The sequence below is a fragment of the Drosophila santomea genome, chromosome 3R, assembly GCF_016746245.2.
Source record: "Drosophila santomea strain STO CAGO 1482 chromosome 3R, Prin_Dsan_1.1, whole genome shotgun sequence".
Lineage (NCBI taxonomy): Eukaryota > Metazoa > Arthropoda > Insecta > Diptera > Drosophilidae > Drosophila > Drosophila santomea.
Genome location: NC_053019.2, coordinates 3,970,771 through 3,983,045, shown reverse-complemented (window position 1 = coordinate 3,983,045; position 12,275 = coordinate 3,970,771). Strand labels below are relative to the sequence as shown.

Below are 12,275 nucleotides of genomic sequence, written 5' to 3'. Positions count from 1 at the left end.
TGCAATTAAAGGCTTAAGCGCGGATAATGCAATAATTTAGCAGTCTTCCGGTCTTAAATTGGAAACGATCGCCTTAAGACTGGGTGGTCCCCTTGTGTGAGGGTGTGACTTTTGACTTTTGATTATAGGTTGCTGCCGGTTGATATTTGGTCAAAGTTCAAGGTAGCTGTTGCCAATGTGGAACCAGCTAGTTGAGGAGTAATCAATGAATGTAGGGACACTATTAAAAAACCACTTAATAATTACATTCAAATGGTTCTACTAATAAAGCTAAATTAGGTCAGTGGGCCACTCATTAAAATCATTATTTTATAGGAATTCTACACTTTAGTACGGCATTTGGTCATCATAAAGGCTGAATATGTATTTGACCTCCAAGTTAGTGTTTTATATAATATCATATCTATTGGAGATTAATATTTTGTAAATAAATGATTTGATATCCGATGCCCACGTTAAATTGTGAGACCAACATTATGCAAGCTTTGATGCAAATTCAAGGTATTAATATCGCAAAATATTAAAAGCAACGTAGAGAAGCACTCATCTAGCTCATTAGACCCTCCCAATTTCGATTACCGAGATCGAGATCCGAGGGGGGGCAGGTTGGCCAATTGGCTCCACAAAGACCTACACAAAGTCGGGGACGGACCCAACCCGTTATGCCATCCACTCGGCAGTGGCATAATCTGGAAAAGTTGTCCGCACTTGTTGCAGGTTGCAGGTTGCAAGTCGCTGCTGCTGATGCTGATGCTGCTGCTGGTGCTGCGACTGCAACTGCTGCCCCACTAAATGCACTAGGCCGCAGTAACAAACTATTTCTACTTATATATTATTGAAGTCGAAATGCTGCAAATGTCAACAAGTTGGAGCGATGACGACGCCGAGATGCCGATGAGTGCTGGGCACTAGCTTTGAGCACTGGATATTGGATTGGAGGCAGTATATTGGATGCCGGTTATTTCTATTCCTATTTCGCTCGCTGGGTTTTGTTGAGTTGTGCGAAATCGATTGGCAACAATTTTTCCCTCTTTTTCCATTTGCCACAAGTTGAATTCAAAGTTTTTTCGCGGGGCCAGCCAACACGTATAAAGATTATTTTTAAGGTGCGCACTTTTGAGGTTGGTCCTCTCCTGATTTCCCAAAATGCAACGCCTGTTAGTTTACCGTTTTCGCTTTGCTTTTGGATGCCGAGATGCTGCGCGATGAGGTTGCATGCAACGGGCGGGCGATGTCTCGCCGCTTTCTGAATGCTTTGAGTCATGACTGCCAACAATCGAATATCCAGCAGCAGCTAGAGTAGTGCCACGCACAGTGGGTTGCCATTTTTTACAACTGCAATAATGGAAATGAAATAGTATAAGATTGTATTTAAGTTATATTACGTTTTTCGCTTTTATCTTCTCAATAATAAGACAACTGAACAACAAGGTAATGAGGTGGAATCTTCATGCCATATCTTCTATCTTTTCCGCTACGTCCTCTATTTTATTAATGATTACAGCCGTTTTTATAAATATAAAATCTACGAATCTCATATTTAATTGAAATTATTTCACTACCCCATATTCCGGTACCCTTGCCCCACTGTCGCCTGTCTGCGGCGTGTTCTTTGACAATTTTCAACGCCTTCGTTGCTCGGATCTTAGCATCGCCTGCCTGCATGAGATGGCAACTGTTGCTGCTGCTTTTGTTGATGCTGCCGTTTGATGGCTGGGGGTTTTCTGCCTGTTGCATTATGATTTGGACGGATTTTTTGGGTTTGTTTAGCCAGCAGCGGCTGCCGCTGCCACTGCCACAACTGTTTGTTATTGCGGCTGATGATTTTATTATTTTCCCGAATGCATTTCCTATTGGGTAATATTTCGATTTGCATTCCAGATGATGCGCATCACGCTGCTAGCCAGCCTGCAATGAATTGCATTTTAATTAGATTCATGATGGTTTCTAGGTGGGGTCCCAGAACAAACCCTCTTCGCTCGATCTCTCGCCTGACCTTTTGTGGGGATGCCAAAGCCAAATACTAAACAAAATCGAACGAAAGAGATATTCAGCATTCCATAAAGCTGAACAATTGTTTATTGTGCCCATTCCACCGCACTCTTGCCACCTTCTTCTACCCAGAAATCGGACGTTGCTGTGTCAACAAGAGTCTAAAACATAAATGCCTTCGGGCTGTTCATTAACACCTTTTTAAGCCAAAAAATCCGAGTACGAGTATTTCACAGTTTTCACAAATAGAAATTCGTATTCCATGTGAGCGCGGTTTCATTAATTGTGTTTGCTCACCTGGTGTCCGAGTAATGAGATGAGTAGGCGGCGACTCACAGACTTGTTGCAGGTTGCCTGACAGCTATATGAGTATATATCCCCTATCTTCACTCCCCGATCTGTAAAGTTGTGGGTGTTGTCCGATAATTGGCCGGACAGGTTTGTTCTGGCGTTTTTATAATACTTAATTGTCTTCTGTTGTCGCTGGCAGTTTTATTATTAGCACTGATATTTCATTGTTCTATTATCTCCGGAGCATCATGAACCAGCCATTTCTTAAGTGCTATACGAGTATCTTACAATTTTGGCTCAACGTAAATTGAAATATATATAACGTGCAGGCAATAGAAACCCCCACAGTTTCGTTTGGCCAAAAAGGAAAGTTTCCTAGTTTATTATTGGTGCGCATTTCCATTTCATTGTTCTACTTCTGAAATAACTGATGGCCATTAATTTCCTTTTCTGCAGCCGTAGGCCCACAACTTTTGTTCAACTCCGAATTAAAATGGGCAAACAAATATAAAAGTCTCAAAACATTTTGCGATGACTGCAACCAAGCAAAACCCTATCCATAGCCGTAACCTTATCAGCTCGCAAAAGTATAAACGAAATTGTTTTAATTCCCAAATTTTCCAAATATGAATGGCAATCGATAATCAAATCAACTTTCCACCTGGCACCTCAATCACAGCCTGGCAAGGTTATTCCCACCCAGGTCCTTTTGCCTGGCACTGCCGAAAAGCGCAGTCTAAATTAAAGGATGGGGCTGGAAAATGCAGAGAAAGTCTACCGGTAACGTGACAAAACAAAAGGCATCAGAAGGTAAAGTTTTTGTTTGGCGTGCTGATTTACAAGGATACCCTTCACTAGCACATGCACACAGACTGGGAAAAACAATTTCAAAACTAGGAGGAAAAAGTCAATAACATATTAAGCAAGCAATTTATATTTTAGACCATTTACTAGAAATGTTATTGTTTACCTAGTAAACAATAGTGCGTACTTTGTATTTCAAGCTCCATAAATTGGTTGTCTCGTTTTAATTTCAATTCTACAGCATTTATTTTATTCAGTGTACCCACAGCCTTGCACGACATGGAAGGAAATCATATTGATATGGCAATGGTGCAGCCCATTGAAAAATTGGACGATGCCTGGTGGAAGGAGGGGCTTTTGGGGGTGGCCTGCCACTTTGTTATGTGCCGACACTTCCGAGTTGGAAATTCGTGCCATGACACGGATTCCCTGGACAGCCGACACATTATGGTCGCACCTAGAGGAGAGTCAAGTCGAGTTGACTCCCCCGGAACTTCCCTCGAGTTCCCAACCCATAACCATGTCAAGCCTGGGTTCAAGTGGGCTGCCAACTAGAGCAGGTTAATGGACACTGGGGGGGAAGGGCGGAAGAAGGTGCATCCGCAATCAATAAGTTAGCTTCTTAGAATTTAAAGGGGAACTTTTCATACTTAAATTTAGCAAGAGGAGATTTTCCCCTTGCAGCTCATGCATTTCTGCTACTGAAGTAGAACTATACACATCTAATTGAATGCATACATTAATACTTAATGCTTAAACGGTTTAAAAATTCTCTATCATCACGGTTTTTAAGTCCTTCTATTTTTAGGCACAATTGAGAAAACTGTGCCACAGGATTAAAGTCAATGAACAGAGAATTCTAAAAACACAACCTGATGACTAAGCCGTATTTTGTGGTTGCCTCTTTTTCGTTCATGGTTCACTTTTAACTTTCGCTTTGATCTTCCATTGGACATCTCTCAAGTGCACTCGATGATAAATTCCTTCTATAGTCATCACCGTCATCATCGCCATTGTGGCCTCATGCAAATTTGTGCCAAAAACTCAATTACCTGACGTGTCAAGTGCCGTGTGTGTTTCAGTTGTTTCTACTGTTGCTGCCTCCTAACGTTTTTTTTTCGCCGGCAACGTGTTGCGCAATAAAATCTCGGCTTCGTCTGTGCTTCATTCAGTTGTAATATTGATTTACAACGCTGCAAAACGGCGTATGAACAACCAAAAATTGTCGGTTTAGCATCGTTTTGAAAGGCATTTGAGAGATTTACACAACAGAGGGCGCTGCTCATCGTTTCAGTGCGGCTCTAGACAGCTAACTTTAAATAATTACACGTTTTTCCAAGCGTTTTTAGCCACTTTGAGTGGTTGTTCAAGGCACATAACAAGCTGTCTAGGGTTTTTCTTGTGGCACCTTTTCTTAAAGCTCTAAAATTTAGGCAGTAATCAGACAACTGTGTTAAAATATTCATGGGGTTTGTCCTCTATTTTACAGCCATTAGGTAACATTGCTTTTATGTTAAAGCCTGGATTTTAGAGAATTTATAATAAAGACAATAATTACATTTGCTTTTCTTGCACTTTTATGCTACATTTAGTGTTTTCCTAACCGAAAGTTCTTCCCCATTCGCTGATGAAATTTCCCGACACTTTTTTTCCACTTGCTATTTACCCTTTCAGCTTTTCTGCTTTCCTGATTTTCCTTGGCAGATTCTCAACAATTAGCGAATTAATAATTTACAGTTTTCTAATCATCATGGTAATGACACTTCTGCAGACGTAATTGCATCTCCAAGTCATCAGAAAGTTACACACAACTCTCACACTCGCCCAGTGATCAACTTTTACAGCTTCCGTCATTTTGTATGTGGCATCTGCGCTATGTTTTTGCTTTCCGCGACGAGAGGAGGAACATTTTTGCAACTTAATTTTTATGACTAGCGACTAGCTGGCGAGGGGGGGGGGAATGTTTGCTTGTGGTTTCTGTCTGCTGTCAACTGCTTGATTATTATTTTCCTCGAAACAAAACGGAAAGCCGGCGATTCGGAGGGGCAGCTGGGGATTTACGATGCGGCCACGTCGAAAAGGGAAAAGGGCGCCATTGGGCTATAAAATCTAGTGGAGAAATGTCAAGTGCAACGCCACTTCTCATCTGCAGCGTCATTCGAATCGATGATGCATTGCTGTTATTTTTAATTACGCCCCGGCAACATTGTCGCCATATATATACACACACACACACACACACACGCTATCGGATCGGATACATCATCACACACCCTGCAGTGCATTTGCATATGACGTCACTACATTGTTGGGCTGACATTTAAGGCTAGCGGGTCACTATTAGATACAATATTTCATTATGTTCCATGCAGACTTCTCAGGTTTTTCTCCCTGTTTTTCCTTGCCGCTTTGTGTGTGGCGCCCTCCATTGTTGGCTGACTTGGTGGCTGGTTGACTTGGTGGGGTGCCTCAAGTAGCTGCCTCATATGTACATATAAATGTCAAGGAGCTGGGCTTGCTGTGGGAAAACTGCGCTTTGATCTCGTTTCTGGCCAGCCATAAATTTCAATTAGAAGTGCTGTCTTTGAAGCACTTTGAACTTGAATTGAACCTCCAGCATTTTCAGGACTGCAATATTGACCCCTCTTCTGAATTTAGCGAGTTCCACTCTCTGATTGACCGGCTAGCCCCGAGATCACGTCGTCAAGGAGTTGAGGAATTTCCCTTTTGTTCTTACCAACTACTAATATTGCTTTTAATTACTAGGTGTGTGTGCGCCTGTGTGTGGAAACATAAAATTTCATTTTCATATTTAATTACTGAAAAGCCAGCAAATGAGCTTGGAGCTGTTTTGCGAACTGGGAGCTTGGAGCTTGGAGCTGGGAGCTGGAAGCTGGAAGCCAGGCGGTGGCAGGTCATAAATGAGTCAACGACTGGACTGCACGGGCGGCAACTCCATATGCCACATCAAACCAAAACCAAAGCAAGCTAATGTAGAAAACAATGGCTAGGAGTACCGAAGATTCTGTTACCCTAAACTCACTTTAGGTAATCACTAAATTTCTTGATATATATAAAATATAGAAAAGTTAATGCACTTCCGCAAAGAATCCCATTCACTCACAACTGTTGTATTCTACTCTAAAATAAAATTAATGCGATTAATGGATTGAAATTACAATTACTTTATGGTCGCTCAAAAAGTCTTTGGTTTTCATTTCACTCTTCTGTATCTAGTTGCGTAAAAGACCCCTGCCAGACTGGGGCAAAAATTAAAATACCCTACGGCAGAGTATAAAGAGAAACACCAATGCAGAACGCCGTGAAACGAGTTAGCCAACGGTTGGCGATGCCAAAGATTCTGTGGAAATGTTTATTAAACTTGGGGATTTTATGATTATGCCGCCAAGCCCGTGGAGGAGCCTGCCAGCCTAAGCCGAAGTGGAATCCCCATCCTCCTTCTGCCTCTCAAGAGTGAAGATTTGGCCTTCTGCCTCCTGCGTCGGCAATTAAACTGCCCGCTCTGTCGGCCGTCGATGAAATGCCATTCATTTGGCTGTTTGACTGTTTGGCTGGCTAACTCCCTGACTGCTTTTGGCCAGGTCTTCAATGCTGCCTACCTGCCTGTCTGGTTGGCCATTCAAATTTCAACTTTGCATAGCCGGGCTCATTTGGTAATTATGTGAAAAGTGCATTTGGGTGCTGCCAAAAGCGTTTTTCCGAGCTTGCCAGAGTCATTTGGCCAGAGATCGGTGACTACTGCCAACTTAGCCAGGTTTTTTGCCAATTTTAAGTAGTTTTTCTCTTTAGCCAACTGTCGATGCATGTCAATTTATTTCATTTGCGGCCAAGAAGGAGTGTTCCCACCTCCTGGAAGGAGTATTTTCCTGGCATGTGTGTCAAGCTTTGTTGTCATATTTGTCAATAAAGTTGCGTTGCGTCTGCGGCCACCGTTAGAATGCAACGAGGCATGTTGATAAGCCTCTCGGGTGATTTGTCAGTTTCCCATTTTCCGCGGAGGGGAAAATTCGAGGGAGGAGAAAACCAATTGTGGGGTTAATGGAGTGCACAATTCGGGTAAGTCGCTAATAATTCAAGGAACTCGCTTAAAGCACAACTGCATTAATTAACGCCAAAAAGAGGTAACTATAGCAACGAGTTATGAACCATATAAAACACACTTTCGGATGTGAAAAGTGTTGCGAGGAAAATTGTATCGCGAGAAAAGTACACAGTAAACATGAAAACGCAGGGAAATATTTTCCGCAATTTTTGCATATCTTGCCCAGGACGAGAGCGGCAACAACAAATCAAATAAGGAGAAATGTCGCCAAACTTTTCAATTCAACTGTCAATCAGTTTGAGATAGTGTCCGGTCCAGACTCTTGACTCTCGACTCCCGATTCCGAATCCAAATCCGAATCCGAATCCGAGTCCGCGTCCGCGTCCAGCTCTTGACTCCTGACTGCAGCTCAGGCTCAGCGGCAACAATAATGACATTTATGCAAAATAGCCATCGAATGGACCAGGGGAGTGTATCGCATCGGCTTGAATTCGATTGGTTTGACTTGGCTTGGCTTGGCTGGAGCGCAGCCATCCACTTCGGCTGGGGGTGACCATCGAGCATCGGTGAACCATCGACGAAAACTGGTCACCTTTGCCATAATAATTGCACTTGCATTGCATGCAAATCAAATTGTCATCACGCTGCATCTTCTTGGGTCTCTGGATGGGTTCCTCCTGGGAGCCTCACTGAAGAAAAATAAGTACGAGTTAACCGTTCTGGTAAGAAACTAGACATAGGTATTTTGGACCTATTGGAAAATATTACCTGAATGTTTTCTTTGACAGAAAATTCAAATTATACCCCATAATTCTTTATAACTGTATAACTGAGTAAGATGTGTCTCTGTTTCTATGAAGATCTTTCAATAAAAATGAATGCATTACTACGTCACATTTAGGTACAAGCTATAATATTTAGCTTCAACGTAAATTAACCTGTCGCATTTATTCCGAGTGTGGATATATGTGGGGAGGGGGGCTTGGCCAGGAGCGGCTTTTGCTTTATTGGCCCCAAAGGATAGACTTCTGTCCGTCTGTCATTCAGTCATCGGATCCAAAGCCAAACGTTGCCGAATGATCGATGACAGAGTTTGTGTTTGATTGAAAGCAATTGGTGGCACCGTCACGTGGTGACCAGGTTCCAAGTTCCAGGTTCCAAGTTTCATGTTCGTTCTGCCGTATCTTTTGCTTTGTTGTGGGCGCACCTCCATTGTTCACTCCCCACCACTTCCTTTATGTCTAAAAATTTTGTTGCCAGTCCTGGCCACAAAAATGATTGCCACACGCGTCTTTCCATACAGAAAATTTATTGCCCCGGCTTCTGCATTTCGCTTTTTGTTTTTTTTTTTGCTCTGTGTTGGCGCTAGCTAACGGCACATATTGCGCTATGATTGTTTATGATCCGTAGGATTAGTTATGTTGACAATTCTTAATTGTTCGGCTAGATATTTATGAGGAATGCAGATCCATTACCATAATGCTATGTGGTCCACTGGGATGACGAGTTCTGTCAAGTGGGAAGAGAGTGTATATGTGCGGCAACTCCTCATTATAATTGGTATTATAGAAGAACGGTTTTCATCAGTATGTAAAGTCTATAATTACTTCTTAGACAATGTAAGTTCGGTACTCAAAGCACAGTAGTTTAATGTTTTTTGGTAAGCATATATATATATATATTCCATAAAATGCAAACGATACTTTTAAAATAGATATCCAAAGTAGATACGGGATTTAAATAGCTCCTTTCTTCCTTTATTTCAATGAACATATCTTATAATTAATCCTGCAATGGAAGTTAAAGCATCTCTCTTGCCTTTGGGCACAAGTAATTACCACGGACCGACTAAGATAGCTTAATATACCCTATCCATATACAGAACATAATGCGCAACACATTAAGGTGCAAGGCAAATCCGAGTAGCAAATGAATTTGTCATATTAACAATTGCAGCATAAAGTCACACGCTCACCACCACCGATCGTCGTCATCATCACCTGAAGAAGCTGGAGGAGATTCAGGAGGAGGAGGAGGAGCAGTCTGAGGAGCCGGAGGAGGAGGCCTCCAGACTCTAGGGCTCGTTTACTAACTAAGTGGAGGCTTACAGTCATGGACTTGGGTATTCGGAATCGGGCTATGGCAACAAGTAATGTGCCTCTAGCGAATTGAGCTGTGGTAGTGGCTGCAGTTGCACTGCGGGCACTATGATGCATTTCGTAGATTTTTAATTGAAAAAACATGTTTTACGAGCGACGCTAACCACGACAACGATGACTACAACTACACCACCAGCAACAACTCAGGGCGCAGCAGATGACGCTGTCTTTTGTTAAGATTTGCGCACTTTTTCATCCCAGGTTGCAGTTGAAGTCTCCGTCTCCGTCTCCCAGCTAACAAGTTGAATTTGAGTACTCCAGCGAGTACGGGACAAAACCCAGAACACCGAGCAACGAACACCGAACACTGAACATGGCTTACGTAATGAGCGACCCGGAGCCAAAGGCAAAGCCCTTTATTCTGGAATGCGTCATGCAATCGGTGCTTAAAGCGATCATATTAATAGAACAGTCTGTAGTCGAAGTGGCATAAATTAAAGTATTGTCGATATATTTGCCAAGGTCGTGACTCGGCCAACACAAAGCAATAAAGGAAAGGCTGGTTTTAATTTTAAATTTATTTTTAGAAATCTAATTAGGTACTTTCAATGATACCTAAAGAATGTTCCATCGTTGAAAGTGTATTAAAGTCTCACTTAAATATGAGTCAAATAACTTTTAACAAATACTCAATGAAATGTAGAAAGTTGTACGCTAGTACAGTATCATTTCCATTGAATATCCTTGATGCTTTGAACCATTCAAAATTCAAAAATGTCGTCTAAATGCAACTATTCGGTAGATGCACTTCGCTTAATCATGAATATATATTACGCTGTCCAAGAATGTCAACAACCGTTTAACCTCAAGCACAACCCGACTGCCCAACTGACTTATCAAATCTGTAAGTTAATTGCCAATTCTTAATTAGTGGCCTTTAAGCAGCGACGTTGCATAATCTGCAGAATGCAATTGCAGCTAAGTGCAAGAGGCAACAAGCGGAAAATTGAACCTTTTCCGAGAGCGTGGCGCGGACAGAGTAAATCCGCACAGGAATTAAATAAAAGTGCGGTAATTAAACGCAACCTGGTCGGCGTTAATCGCAGCGTCGTTGCTGTGAGAAATGCCAGGTGAAAAACGGCACACGCATCTCCCCAGCGAATTGAGACAGAGATGGCGATGGCGATGGAGACAGAGCCTTCCAGATGGAGTCTCTGACTGTGACACTTGGAGCTTGGATCTTGGATGGCCGGCGAATGGCCGAGAGTCAGATCTGCACGGTTAAAAACCCACTAAATTGGTCTTAGAATTGGTAAGACCCACAGAACTTACTCAATCGTCCAACTGGCATAATAAAATGTAAATTTATTTATCAGGCTTTTAATTTACCATCGAGTCTGATGCCCTAAAAAAGTAAGTAAATTCTAAGCAAATGAATTTGTTTTTGAAATTAAATAAATTGAATTGTATAAAAATAAATTAAATTGTATAGCCTTACACACAATATATCGTATATACCCACAAGATCATAATTTTTAAATCGCACGTAATTAGAATAAATTATACAAAATCTTCGCTTAGCAATATCGTTTTAAGTCACTTGATGGATACATAGATGTATGTGTCCTACAGGATGCCTCCTGATTTCTTCTCAGTGTAAATCCCAAGTTGATGGTGGATCGGGGAAGAAAGAAAGTTTAGCTGTCTGACCCGGCTACTGAGCCGATGAAAAATGCACGCAGTGCCGAGAGATGGCGAAATAGAGAGAGAGTTGTGGGGAGAATGTGGCAATGCAAAGTAAGAGCCATAACTGAATGCAAAAATCAGGCAAATGGTAATAAAAATTAAAAATGCCGAGAGTGGAAAGCTGTTGCATTTTCCTGCCGTCGCGCGTTTGCCTTCTGCTGAATGTGAGTGTGTGTAACTAACGGATAAGCCTTGGAAAATGCACGCTGACAAGGCTTGGCCACTTTGGCCAACGTTGCGTATGCTTAATCTGCCTATTTACATCGTTCCCCTCTCGTTCATCCTCATCCTCATCCCCATCCTCTTCCTTTTTTTTAGTTTTTCGTGTGTGCGTGCAACTGTTGCCATGCTGTGACTATCATTAATTTTTCATACTCATAATCATCATCTGGCCAGCGCCGCGCTGAGTTTTCCTCTTATTTTTCGGTGTCAAAATGTTGTTTCTTCTTTCACATTTTTCACGCGATTTATGCACATTCTACACTGGCCTTCTGTTCCTCCTCACCTCGAAATCCATTTAGTTTCCATCTTCTGGACTTTTCAGCCCCTTGTTATCTGCAGTCGAATGTTTTACATGCAACATATTCGCCAAAATGGGAAGTCGCAAATTTGGGAAGGCTCCTTTTTTGGCTGGGTGTTGATATTTTGATAAACGAGCCACGAAAGTCGGATGATGGCGATCCGGGGTTAGGCCATTCTATGCAATAAGAAACAGCGTTTTTTCTCAAAAAAGGTTTATGATAAAACTATTATTTTTAGAGAATAGCGAGAATTGAAATGCATCACTGATATTAAGGTCCTATCTTTTAGTTCAATTGAAAGTAGTTAAATTATGTAATTATGGGTTTTTTATGGTTGTTTAGTTACCCATTGAGGAAACTACATAACTTGTAAACAAATACCAAATTCGAACCACAATTATCAAATTTTAATACTTCTGGAAAAATGAAAAAAAAATTTATGGCCCCTCATTTTTTAGTAACAAAGTTACGTGTAGGTATACACACCTCAATCCCACTTAAATATTTTTCAAATAAAACAATTTGTATGCCATTTCGCCCTTGGTAAATGTTATGTAAAACGAAACTGAGAAAAAATGAGAAAGATCTCATGTGCCAATTTCCATTGTAAGTTGACCGGCAGCAAACACTTAGCGTTTTTACACATGTAAGTAAATGGAGAGGCGGGATGTGCTAAAAGTGCGGCAATAAAATCGTGTGGCGCAGTGGAGAAAAGCCCAGGCTTGGACCGATTCGACGTTGAGTCGGACAAAATCGTTA

The 12,275-nt window shown here is 41.7% G+C and overlaps 1 long non-coding RNA gene across 1 annotated transcript; it reads right to left on the bottom strand.

The window, feature by feature from the left end:
- Nucleotides 1-7,346: 7,346 nt before the first annotated feature.
- LOC120453027 lies at nt 7,347-8,010 on the bottom strand. The gene is made up of 2 exons (XR_005616523.1): nt 7,919-8,010; nt 7,347-7,839 (listed from the first exon to the last, which is right to left on the bottom strand). It is a non-coding gene; the product is annotated as an uncharacterized LOC120453027 (long non-coding RNA).
- Nucleotides 8,011-12,275: the final 4,265 nt, after the last annotated feature.